Genomic DNA, 12946 nt, shown 5'->3' with positions numbered 1-12946 from the left:
GGGGGCGGGAAGGGGGCGGGAGGCGGTTGATGGGGAGGGGAACCGGAGCAGAGCCGCTGGGGGGTGGTGGGCGGGGGAAGGAGGTGGAGGGAGCTGGCGCGGGGCCGACGGGGAGGAGCGGAGGGGGCGTTCCGGGGTGGGGGGGATGTGGAGGCAGCGGGTGCGAACCCTGGCTGGGGTGCGGAGACCTCAGGCCGGAATTCAGGGAGGGGAGATCCCCGAGCCACCTCCGCGGACCCCGCCCCGGGGCAGCTCACGTCGGTTCCGGGGCGGACTACCCCTCTCCAAACGGCGCGGCACTGCGGCTCTCGGGAGTCTGGAGAGGGGGGAGGGGTCTGAGGCCATGGGTCCAGAAACCGTTACTGGGAAGGCAAGTGGGATGCGGCAGCGCGGGGCTGGGTGGGGCCGGGATGGTCGAACCCGAGACCCGCGTGGGAGTTGGGGTCTCAGGCTGGTGCCCTGGGCTCGCTGGAGCCGGCTGAGCAGGGGTCAGGAAAAGGTGCGCGAGCCCTGGGCACTGTAACCACCACTGCCCGGCGATTGCTCCCAGCCCTCTCAGAACCTTGTCCCTCAAGGGCACTCTCATGGATCCACCAGAGCCCTAAAGACCGAAGTCTCTGGAACCTATAGCCTCCCTCTGTCCGTCTCGCCCCTGAATCTTCCCCGCGTCCTCCTCGCCCCCTCCCTCCTGCAGTGAGTGTCCGGCTTATTTGTAAATATCTTGGTGACATTGTTACTATCTTGGGTCATTTCCTGGAATGGTTCCTCCCAGTGAACCCTGGAGCCACGTTGTGTGCGGGTGATCACTTTCATCCTTGTCCTTTTATAAAGGGCTCGAATGACACCTCCCCTCCCAGAGAAGTGGCTGTGTCCTCGGGTCGTGATTTTAAGCACCCAAAGCCAGTTTTCTGTACCTCCACTCCGCAAAGCCTCTCTGGGACTGCTCTTTGGGCAGGGCAAATTTCCCCTGTTCTTCTCTGAAAATAAACTGCCATACCTGCAGGGAGCTGGATGGAAAAGAGTGCACATGCAGGGTGGTTTCCAAATCCATTCAGTGTAAACTCACGAAGCATTGGATTTATATAGTGCAATGTGCCTATCCAAATCAATGGTGATTTTCACTATTCTAACGATTTAACATCTTTGGCACAATCGACTCTCTCTGGGCAGGCATTTTGGGCTGTATTTCATAGCTGAAGACCCAGGATCAGATAGGCAAAGTAACTTGTTCAAGGTCACCAGACTATTAACAAAGAACTTTTGAGCTCCCTGACTTCAGATTTTCTGGCTCAAACACCCAGTGATTTTTTTTTTTTTCCAATCTTCTAGCATGTCTCCTAAAACAGTATGTTTGATGGTGCTGACTCCCATTACCTCTGAAACGACTGAGGTAAACTACCAGCTTAAATTAATTTGTCCATTACACATTTTAGCAGTACAAAGTATATATGGTTAAAAAAAAAAAAAACAGTCCCAGCTCTTTTGATATAAACTGGTTTGACTGCAAAGCAGAGAAAGAAGGTAGTAAAAAAGAGTTCAGAAATGCTTTGTCACACACAAATGGTCCTGAATGAAATAGTTCCCAGGAATGTCCTCTAACACTTAGCCCTCCTCAGACTAGCTTATTTTTGGTAGTAGAGTGGCAGGCAGCAAGCATATTTTTAAAATAATAATCCCTGAATGCTCTCGGAACTTATCATGTTGAAGAAATGTGGTTGTAAGATATGCTCTCATTTTCAGTCTGCACCTGTCAAACTGACATTGCCACGTTTGTATACTACCACAGTCTTATGGTAGTCAGAAGCCTTGATCCTAAGTTATTGAATTAAAAGCTATCTGAATTGTCTTTTAAAAAACCCCTAAATAATTCAATTTATAACAAGTAAATTTCTACCCAGTGTGATAAAGTCCATTATTATTTGAAGGACAGCATAAAAGCTGTGGATTCTGTATAAAAACAATGTGGAACAATTCAAACAGCAGAGTAGCATGGATAAAGGAGGAAAGAGCCACAGTGCTAGATGTGTCCTCTTGGTTGATTGTTTCTGAAAAATAATTTCAGTAAGAGAAAATTAACTTTCATTGATACAGTGAGCAGCCACATAAACACATTATTTTTTCCATTTTCTATGACCTTCCCTGAAAAAGGGAAATTTATTTGTTCGTGATCCTTCTTCAGTTAACTCAGTGAATCTTAGGTGGATCAAGGAAAAAATACCTTCGTAACTTTGAAACATTCTCTGCTGTAAAAATATAGAACATTGGGGAACACAGAAAGGATGAACCACTCTAGTTGCTGGCATCCAAGTGAAAGAGATGATAGAGACACAGACATCTGATAACATCAGGGCACCAGCAGCCACTGCCAGGCATCCAGTAGCCAAAATGCATCTACCAACTGAAAAATGAATGAGGGGAGAGGGAATTCTATCAATTTCAGCAAATACTGAAAGGCACATCCAACCTGCTTCAACCTATATAGAGAAGAAAGCTATAAATAACGTAACAAATGCTTGAAGTCTCCCTTATGTCTCCCTCCCCTCACGCACACGCAGAGTGATATGTACCCTTCACCAAAACAGGTCTTTCATTATGAAGTTGCAGACCCTTTAGATACCAGCAGTTTCTTGAGCTGAATCCAAGAATGAAGGAGAGATTAGGAGGGGACCAGGCAAGTATGTCCCAAAAAGTCACTTGGTGATATTAGTGGATATCTTAAGGAATTCTTTTTGAACTTCCCTTGTTACCACATCCTGAATCTGTCATCTCAGGTCACTTTAGGGATTTTAGATAGAAAACAATTCATGCTACACTTAGGTCAGAATGCTTTCAGAATGACCTTGAAGCTAGATTATGTGTGATGACCTTGAAATGCCCTTCAATAGGAGGGTTAGCCATAGGAGAGTTAGCCTGGAGAGCACTTCAGAATTGCTTTTCAATTCTTTTAAGTTAAATTCTTCAAGCTGTTCCACAATTGTACACTTGGCACCTTTGGGGTGCACTAATTTGTTTTAGGGGGTTTAGCTTTTCTTTCCTTCAAATTCCTTCTGTAGTGTTTATTTAAATCCTGACATTTAGTTTAAGATAGTCTTGCATTTTCACAAAATTATTTAATGGAGACATTTTTTTCTTTCCCAAACTGATGACAAATGTTTTTTAAGCCATAGACTATGCCATATTTGTAAATATAAATTCATAGCAAATATTCATTATACATATTAAATAATTTAGTGGTTAAAAGATGAATAAATATATGCAGGGACACATGGTAGTGGTTACATATTTTTGATATATATATATTTTTAGATATTATTTATTTATCTGACAGAGAGAGGCACAGTGAAAGAAGGAACACAAGCAGGGGGAGTGGGAGAGGGAGAAGCAGGCTTCCCACTGAGCAGGGAGCCCGATGCGGGGCTCGATCCCAAGACCCCTGGGATCATGACCTGAGCCGAAGGCAGACGCTTATTGACTGAGCCACCCGGGTGCCCCTAGTGGTTACATATTTTTGAAAAATGTTTTAGAGAATATTTACTTGGATGGGGTGCACTAATTTGTCTCTGTGGTCACTGAGTATAATACACAGAATTCTCAATTGCTTTCAAATATCTAAGAGAAAAGAAATGTTATAGAGCAATTAGGTTATGCTGTATGGGTGGGAGGGTGATTTTTTTAAAGAGGATAGTGAAGTGCAATCTGTGTATTGTGAGTATTCAGTGTAGAGTATAGCTTTGTTGTACATCCAGTACTAAAATAGTATCAGCATCCTACAACACAATGATGTGTGCAGAGCGGTCCACAATTTATATCTCCTAGTCTAACCTCTCCATTGAACTTCAGAATCACGAATCAAAGTGTCTTCTTGACTGCTCTAGTTAGATGCCAAAGAGTCATTTCAAACTAACCCAGTCCAAAAGCAAACAACATCCCAAACCTGCTCATTTCCCAATCTGCATTATGCTAGTGAGCTAGTCGTTTGTTCATCCAGTTACTTAAGCCAAAATCCTTGGAGTCATCCTTGACTTTAATTTTTCACATCAGACATTCAGTGTATCAAAAAATTCTTTCAGATGTACTTTCAAAATATACTCCAAATTTTACTACTACTTTTCACCACCCCACCATCCAATTCAAACTACCATCACGGTGCTCCAGGAAGATCAAAGTAGCCTCTCATCACCCTGCTTCTTACTCTTGAATCCATCCCCTCTAGCAGCAGGATGATCCAATTCAAATGTAAGCCCACCCCCCTACCCAGTACCCCCCAATGGCTTCCCATCATACTTTGTGCAATATCAAGAATCCTAGCATGCCCTACAAGTCTTCAGTCTAGCCTCTGGACACATCTCTAAGACATATCCATATCTTCCCTGCCACCCCACCCCCCTCCCTGTTATTCATTCCTACTACCCTGAGCTCCCAAGCTTATGATTTCCCAAGTACACTCCCTCTTCACTACTCTTTCCAGTCATTTTGGCTCGCTCTGTCACTTCACTCAGATCACTGCTCAGGGGCACCTCATCAGAAAGACCTTCCTTAAGCTTCCTATCGGAAATAGAATATTCCACCTCCATTTTAACTACAACCCTTGCCCAGTTTTCTTCTTTTTCATATCACTACTCAACATTATATGCCAGCTTACCTTGTATTGCACTTCACTGTGCTTCACAAATCTTGTGTTTTTTTACAAACTGAAGGGTTGTGGCAACCCTGCATTGAGCAAGTTTATTGGCATCATTTTTCCAACAGCATTAGCGTTTTTGTCACATTTTGGTCATTCTCACAGTATTTTGAACTTTTTTTTTTAAGATTTAATTTATTTATTTGTCAGAGAGAGAGAGAGAGCACAAGCAGGGGGCGCTGCAGGCAGAGGGAGAAGCAGGCTCCCCACTGAGCAAGGAGCCCAATGCGGGACTCTATCCCAGGACCCTGGGATCATGACCTGAGCCGAAGGCAGTCGCTTAACTAACTGAGCCACCCAGGCGTCCCTGAACTTTTTTTTAATCATTGTTATATTTGTCATGGTGATCAGTGATTACAACTCACTGAAAGCTCAGATGATGGTTAGCATTGTTGAGCAATAAAGTATTTTTTAATTAAGGTATGTACTTTTTTTTTAGACATAACACTATTGCATGCTTAATAGACCACAATATAGTGTAAACGTAACTATTATATGCACTGGGAAACCAAAAAACTCATTAGGCTTACTGTATTGTAATATTTGCTTTATTATGGTGGTCTGGAACCAAACCCACGATATCTCTGAGCTATGCCTGCATTTACATATTGTGTGTATTTTGTTTGCTTCCTTTCTTATCTAACATCTTCCACTGAAACACTGGCTCCATTGGAGACTTGTTCGCTGCTCTGTCCCCGGTGCCTAGAACAGTGCCTGGTCAGAGTAGTGTTCAGCCAATATTTATTGAACAAATAGATGAGTAATTCAGTCAATCAGGCAGGTAATCACTAACCGGCCTCTGCCTTTAAGGCACTGTGCATCTGTTAACCCTAGTTCCCAGGTAGGATTGCAATCTGTAGGTCAATGAAGGATATAGTGTAACATATAGCACATTTTTTTCATTGCTTAACCAAAATAACTAAAATTATGCTGTTCTCTTAGCAACTGGTAGCTAGTCATTTGCTATCATGTAGAAGTGAAATCAAAGTCTTGATTGACCTTTGATGGGGAACAGAATACACGATACCAAAATATGTCATTTTGGCATGTGTATTATTTTGGAGTGAAGGCAGTCAAGACCCAACAGATTCAAGAAAAACTTTTACCTCTCCCTTAACTACCTTAAGAATTTAGATAAGAGGCATGGCCCAGAAAGAGAACTATTACCAGAGGTAACTTTTTCTAAAAGTTAGGTGGCAAGGCAAACATCTAATTACAAAACATCTGCCCTTCATATTGTCCTGTGACTTACCCTCGTCCCTCCTGATGCCCGAAGCCCCTATTCCATTCCTTAGCTCAGGATGGTCTGTAAGCCACAACAGCATCACTTGCCTTTGGGTGTCCTGTTTTATGGGGCTCCCATACCTACATAATTAAATTTGTTTTTCTCCTATTAATCTGTCTCATCTTACTCTAATTAGGAGACCAGCCAGAAGAATCTAGAAGGGAAGAAGGGAAAATATTGCTTCCCCTACACCTTGATTTCACATTCAATGAAGATGTCAGAAATCTGAAAATGCATGCCACTGGCTTTAAAGGAAAGTGAAGGAATATGGGTGCATGGATCTCCATATCTGACCAATCTAATTGATCACTCATGATGCACCCCATGTGATTTTACACAACACTGTATTCTAGCATTTATCAATTCTACTCATAAGTTTGGTACCATACTTTCCTTCGAGTCTTTCTATCTCTGCCTCTTCCATCTCTCCATTGTTCTCTGTTCCTGTTGGCTCGTCCACTCTTGAAGGCTTCCAAATCTGAGCAGACTGGCCAGTCCTCCCTCTGCCCTTCTTAGGTGCCTTGATCCTCACTAACTCCTCTGACCTGTCATCTCTCCCAGAATCTGGTAGCTTCTCTGGACACTCAACAGATATTTAAACTCTGCATATAAAATCATCAAAGCTATGAGATAATTAGCTTCCTAATTTCTACCCAAAACCCTTCCTATACCTTCCCCCAATACTCTGAGACCTTCAAGACAATAAAATAATATATGAAGGGTATGTTTGATTTGTAAAGAGTCATAATGCATTTTAAAAATTATATTAAAAAAAACCCACATTATTTCCTTTCTTGGTCTTGCTACCTTGAAACTTGGTAATGCAGAAGGGATTTTTACCAGGCAAGTTGAAGGCAAAGAAATATGTTGAATTATTATGTACACTGAATATCCTAAACCTGACTGAGATCTGGAATGCAGTCGAATCAGCATAACCCCATAGGGCCACCCAAGCTTTTGAAGGACCTAGAATAAAGCCAGCCCTGATTCCCCTCAGCGGAAAATCATCTATTCTTATACCAAACTCACACGTTAAATTAGACAGATTTTTTTATGGCCTTTATCACATTATGCTTTGCATTGTGGTTAGGTATGCACTTATTTAGATTTTTTTCACTCTTGTGCTAGATTGTAAGCTACCTGGAATTCAAGTCTGTCTGTTTAAATGGACCTTTTCTCTAAGGCATGTACAATGATGGCTGATATTAGTGGGAACTCAATAAATGTGGATCAAATAAGTAAATATTAACTGAAATCTTATTTCAAAAGAAATATTATTTACTTTTTAAAAGTTTTTGATAGAGTTCCATAGATAACTTAAAGAGAGTTATGCTTCCATGATGTTTGGATGGAGAGCAGAAAATTAGTTTGCTAAACAGACAAACTCTTCTATGGATACCTTTATCAGAGTCCCTAAGGATCAATCCAAGATTAATAAGTACAGTGAGGGGCAGCCGGCTGGCTCAGTCACTAGAGCATGCGACTCTTGATCTTGAGGTTGTGAGTTTGAGCCCCAAATGGGGTGTAGAGATCACTTAAAAATAAAATCTTTTTAAAAATTAAAATAAAGAAATTAATGAAGTAAGTAAGTACAGTGAAACACCCATGTTTTTCTTCTCCCTTTCCCTGCCCACTCTCCCTCAGGATACTTCTCTTAACCACCTGGGCACCTGGTCAGTTTCACCACCATTCTGAGAAGAGCAGAGCCATGAAGCCAGAAACATACAAGGATGCTGTGCTGGAGCTTGGCTTCAACTGGGTACTGACCTGAGCCCTGGTTGTTCTACTCATAGAATCCTCGGCTCTCTCTTTCTTCTACAGGAGTACTTGTCTGCGCCTATTCCCCTTAGAGGGTCCTTGATCAGTCAAGAGGAGGAGGCAGCTCCATGTTTACACCAGATCACAAATTCCATGTCCCATCTCCAGCCCTACCCCAACCCACCCCTTTTCCAGACTTTAAAAGTTTCAGAAAATGACCGTGACTCAGTCTGGATCAAGAGCTGCTGACCAATCGCCAAATTTAAACTTCAACCGAATGACATGGTTGGTATGGCCAAACAGCAACTCCTCAAAGGAAGAGAAATGCTGTGTCCAGAGAAATGACTTCTTGACAGATAAAAACAGATACCAACCTTCTCCGCATCTTGGAATTTGACTTCTAGCCCATTTGATTTACAGTACTTGTCAGCGCCTTCCTCCTGTCCAACAGAACTCCCAAACTTAGCTGCTCCCAGCTAAGCCAACAAGATGACACTGCACTCCAAAAGATACTGAAAGGCAAAAACCAAGAGTTATAAACTGCAGCTATATACAAGGCTTCTTAAATGCAGGGAGCTTTGAACAGATGGACTACGTTAATATAATTAAAAAGTAATTTTTGATGCTATAAACATGAGCTCAGTATGCTGATGGGTGGGGGGATAAGTGGGTGGGGGAATTGGAGGGTCCCACAAATGACGAGCATGACCAAAAAAGGATTGAGTGCAAATCACAAAACATCATATTTTGGAAAATTAACAATTACCAAGGGACAGGTTTTTGTGTAATGGATTTTGAGAGATGGATGGGCCTGACCTCAAAAGAGCCATAGCCCAAATAAAAAAAATAGGCACATAGACATACACATTGGTATGCAAATTAAAAGTTATGGTAGATTAAAAGGACGATGGAAGTAGAGATATAAACAATTCTGCATGAGAAAGATGATTATCCCAAGAAAAAGTTTCTCAGAGCGGGTCATTTGAACCGGGCTTTGAAGGCTAGATAGGAGCGTGCCAGGTTTGCTTCCATCTCAGCAACTAACGAAATCAAGAGGCTAGAGAAGCTGCTGTGGATATCAGACTTAAATATGAGGACTGTAGAGACAAGGAAGGGGGATTGAGAATATGATTCAAGTTCCTAAGAAATAAAGGCAGTAATAAGCAGGATAAAAGTGAACCTACTACATACTAAAATACTGGAAGAGGAGCACTCCTTCTGTTGGAAAAATAATCACTATAGAAGAATTAAGACCATTTAATTACCAAGAAGTCACTATTCTACCAAATGCAACTTAGAACCACAAAATAAACAAATCAGCCTCCCGAAGACCACTGCAGCCCACCCCAGTCACATTTACTAATGCTTTTACTTTCCTATCAAGTGAAACCACTAGATCTGTTATATTTGATTTTAAATATAATCCTAATACCTATGCTTGATTTCCCTACGCACAGCAAATTACAAATAACACATTTAGAAATGTCAGCAGAGTAGGAGCTTTGTGAAACAACAGCTTACATTCCAGCTCTCCTCCCAAAGAAGCAGACCCAATAATTTAAAAATTTAGCAGTGGGGCACCTTGCTGGCTCAGTTGGAAGAGCATGTCACTCTTGATTCCAGGGTTGTGAGTTCCAGCCCCACGTTGGAGGTAAAGATTACTAAAAAAAAATAATAATAAACTGTTTTTTAAATAAGGTATAAAGATAAATAAATAAAAATTAAAATCTTAACAGTAAGAGTTCATTTAAGAGCAAACAGCCCTATATGCAGTTTACTAAGCCACTGGAGGTGCGTTTGCCTTGCAGCCTTGCATAATCACTGGTATTCATAATGAAGGGCATGAGTCTCCCAGAACAGGGGCCAGCCTGGGCAACCTGCAAAGAATGACGAGGCAGGTGTTCAGAAGATTTCCCTCCAATATTGTTAATTACAAATTTCTACCACTTAAAGTAACCAGATTAAGAAGTTGGGTTTTTTTTAAGATTTATTTATTTATTTGAGAGAGAGAGAGAGAGAGAGAGAGTATGGGGGAGGGGCAGAGGGAAAGGGAGAGAGTCTCAAGCCGACTCACAACCGGATGCAGGGCTTGATCTCAAGACCCTGAGATCATGACGTGAGCCAAAACCAAGAGTCGGATGCTTAACCTACTGTGCCACCCAGGCGCCCCTAAAAAGTTTTCTTAGACTCCTCTGGGCAGCCCTCTGTGCCCCCTCCCGAGTGGGCGGGGATCGCACAGGGCCCTCTTGAGCCGGGAGCACAGCGCCCTCCTCCTACTCTCTGCTTGTCTCTCTCCATCAGCAGATCATAAATTATTGAAGCGAGATCATTTATATACATATGAAATTTACGGTCTGCTCCCAGTGCTAAATACAAATGCATTGGTATGTAATGGGTAGCCAAAAGAATTTTATATAATGAACAAGAGAAATGAAGTGATTGTAGCACTTTTAAAGAAGATTTACGTTAACAATGAAGGAAACTTTGGGGCGCCTGGGTGGCTCAGGCGTTAAGCGTCTGCCTTCCGCTCATGAGGGTCATGATCCCAGGGTCCTGGGATCGAGCCCCGCATCTGGCTCCCTGCTCCGCGTGGCGGGGAGCTGCTTTTTGCGGGGGGGGGGGCTGCTTCTCCCTCTCCCACTCCCCCTGCTTGTGTTTCCTCTGTCAAATAAATAAAATCTTTTAAAAAAAAAATGAAGGAACCTTTAACTACATGAACAATTCTCTTGCACTTACCAATGATAACTGAAATTGACTGATCATTTACTGGGTCAGGCACCGTTTCAAGCACTGAACATGTGTTAATTTATTTAATCTTCACCACAGTGCTTTGGAGCAGGTGCGATTATCCTCATTCTACTGATGGGGAAAGTAAGGCCAGAGATAGTGAGTGGTGGTGCCCATTCAGGCAGCTAGTAAGCCGCAGAGGCCGTCTGACTCCCAATCCCAGCCCCTGAACTACTCTGCTATATGCCTCCCATGCTATCTAATTCATAGCGGACCAAAAAAGAAATTTCTGCTGCTAGAGGTGACTAAGATCATCAGTGTAGCTTCACCACTAAAAAAAAAAAAAAAAAAAAAAAATCCTCCATGTTTACCCATGCTTTTACCCTCGGCTTCTGTGAGTTGGACGTTTCTGGATTCCATATACAAGTGAGATCATAAAATATTTGTTTTCCTCTGTCTGACTTATTTCACTTAGCATAATATCCTCAAAGTCTACCCATGTTGTTGCAACTGGCAGGATTTCTTTTTTTTTAAGGCTAAGTGATATTCTATTGCATATATAGGTCACATTTTCTCCATCCATTTATATATCTCAGCTATCGTAAATAATGCTGCAGTGAACATGGGAGTGTAGTGTTAAAAGATACACAGAGGCATATTAAAAAATGTTGAGTTTGAGCAAAAATCAATACTGATCTAGTAGCACCCAATCCAGCAGATAAAAAGGAGCTCCGAGAGGCTGTATGAAATGAAAGACTGACAGGCAGACGAGAGCAGGAGCAAGAAAAGTTAGACTGGTCAAAAAAGTAGGTTCATTATTGCAAGGTCACTTTCCCTCAGCTGGCAGGGGTCTATAAGGCAGATGGCAGGGGTCTACAAGGCAGATGACCTGACTGGTGCTGATCAGGAGATTCCTGATTGACAGGTTTAAGATTCCATTTCTGGGAGAACAGAAATCACAATTAAGTTTTGGATTGTGATGTGGTGTTTAGCGTAAGCGACTCCTTTTGGGGCCTGATGTCTTGTTTTTAACAGAGGTAAACTTGACCTTCATCCACATTTTCACATCTCTGCTCCTGAGTATCAGGGAGTGTTAGGGTAGGGTGCTGGGGAGGTGGGGGGTGTTACATGCCTGACCTTTTGAGGTTGATAGAATGAAGTATCATGGCCATACTCTTTCAAAATTGCGTTTTGATGCCAGTGGCAGAGAGAAAATAACAGAAATGAAGGGTCATTGAGTTGAGTAAGTATGATACTTCCTAGGCTCTTACCTATGTACTGCCTGAACAAAATATCTGGGTGTGAAAGGCTTATTCACTTTCATGTTTCAGAGAATAATTCACTTATACATCATGATTGAAAAATGGCAACACAAGCCTAAAACTCACCCTAATTCTGTGGTTCTCCATAGGGAGAAACTTTGCCCACTTGTATCTTCCATCCCTATGGGATATTTGTCCAGTCTGGAAACTCGGGAACCTGCTTTTAGACAACTGGCTTGAGCAATGGAAACTCAATCAAGGCAAAAGGGCCCACAGTGACCCCTGAGCTGAATATAGACAGGCCCATCAGGCAACCCACCCCAAATATCCATAGGCCCTAACTAACCAAGGGATTACTTACAGGCACAGGCACCAAAAAAAAAGAAAAAAGAAAGAAAGAAAGAAAGAAAAGAAAATTGCATGCATCCCCATACCTCTTCACCTTCCTGCTTTAGATGAGGCCCCCACCCACTGCCTCCTAGCAGACAGCTTCTCCCCTGCTGTCCTGCCCACCAGCCCCTTGCAGTGGATTCAATAAACTTCTAGCTCCTTTGTTCTGCCTTGGGTGAATCCTTTCATCACCCTTGCTGCTCGCTTCCACCCTATTGGGTCGCCCCACATTTTGGGGCCCCTGTCCGATTGGGAGAGATACCACAGAGACATGTTGGGGTGTCACAATCAGCAGGCAGTGCTTCTGGAAAGGAGTTGGGTAGAGACCATGGTGCTGCTGAATCACCGACCATACACAGAACAGCTCCCTCAGAAAAAGCCGTCTGGCCCCAGACGTCAATAATGCCAAGGTCCCACCCCAAATAATTGCAAAACTCTTCTGAAAACATTAGTATAGGAGAAATAGTTAAAATTTTAAAAGCAACACTGAAAAAGAAATTATAAACTACACAAAGAAGGATATTCTGAAAAGTTGCAGAGGAAAGTAAAAAAAACAAGAAGTTAAATATTAAAGTTTCTTATTTTTTTTAATTTGAAAGAAATAGAAACAATTAGGGAAGAAGGACAAGGTCCAAAGACTAGACCAGCAATGCATAATACAAGAACACATGCTTAAGGAGCTAATTTAAAATAGATTGAAAGTAATGTATGTGCGAAAGGTTAATTCCTCACAAACTGGTGAGAGTCACTTTTGGCCTATTTTTCATCTTTTCCAGTGAACAAACCTCCCACTGATTTCAAAGAATATTTTGGTTTTGACATTAGCTTTAAGGAAGCTAAAAG

At 42.3% G+C, this 12946-nt stretch overlaps 1 long non-coding RNA gene across 1 annotated transcript; it reads left to right on the top strand.

The window, feature by feature from the left end:
* The first annotated feature begins 120 nt into the window (after positions 1 to 120).
* Positions 121 to 8356, top strand: LOC112819801 (uncharacterized). The gene is made up of 3 exons (XR_003206976.2): positions 121 to 374; positions 1330 to 1390; positions 7611 to 8356. It is a non-coding gene; the product is annotated as an uncharacterized lncRNA (long non-coding RNA).
* The last annotated feature ends 4590 nt before the right edge of the window (positions 8357 to 12946 follow it).

The sequence above is a fragment of the Callorhinus ursinus genome, unplaced genomic scaffold (assembly GCF_003265705.2).
Source record: "Callorhinus ursinus isolate GAN/ISIS: 27379988/994484 unplaced genomic scaffold, GSC_fseal_2.0 scaffold3, whole genome shotgun sequence".
In the NCBI taxonomy this organism is placed as follows: Eukaryota; Metazoa; Chordata; class Mammalia; order Carnivora; family Otariidae; genus Callorhinus; species Callorhinus ursinus.
The sequence above is the reverse complement of the archived record's forward strand: the minus strand, read 5'-3'. Positions and strand labels throughout refer to the sequence as shown.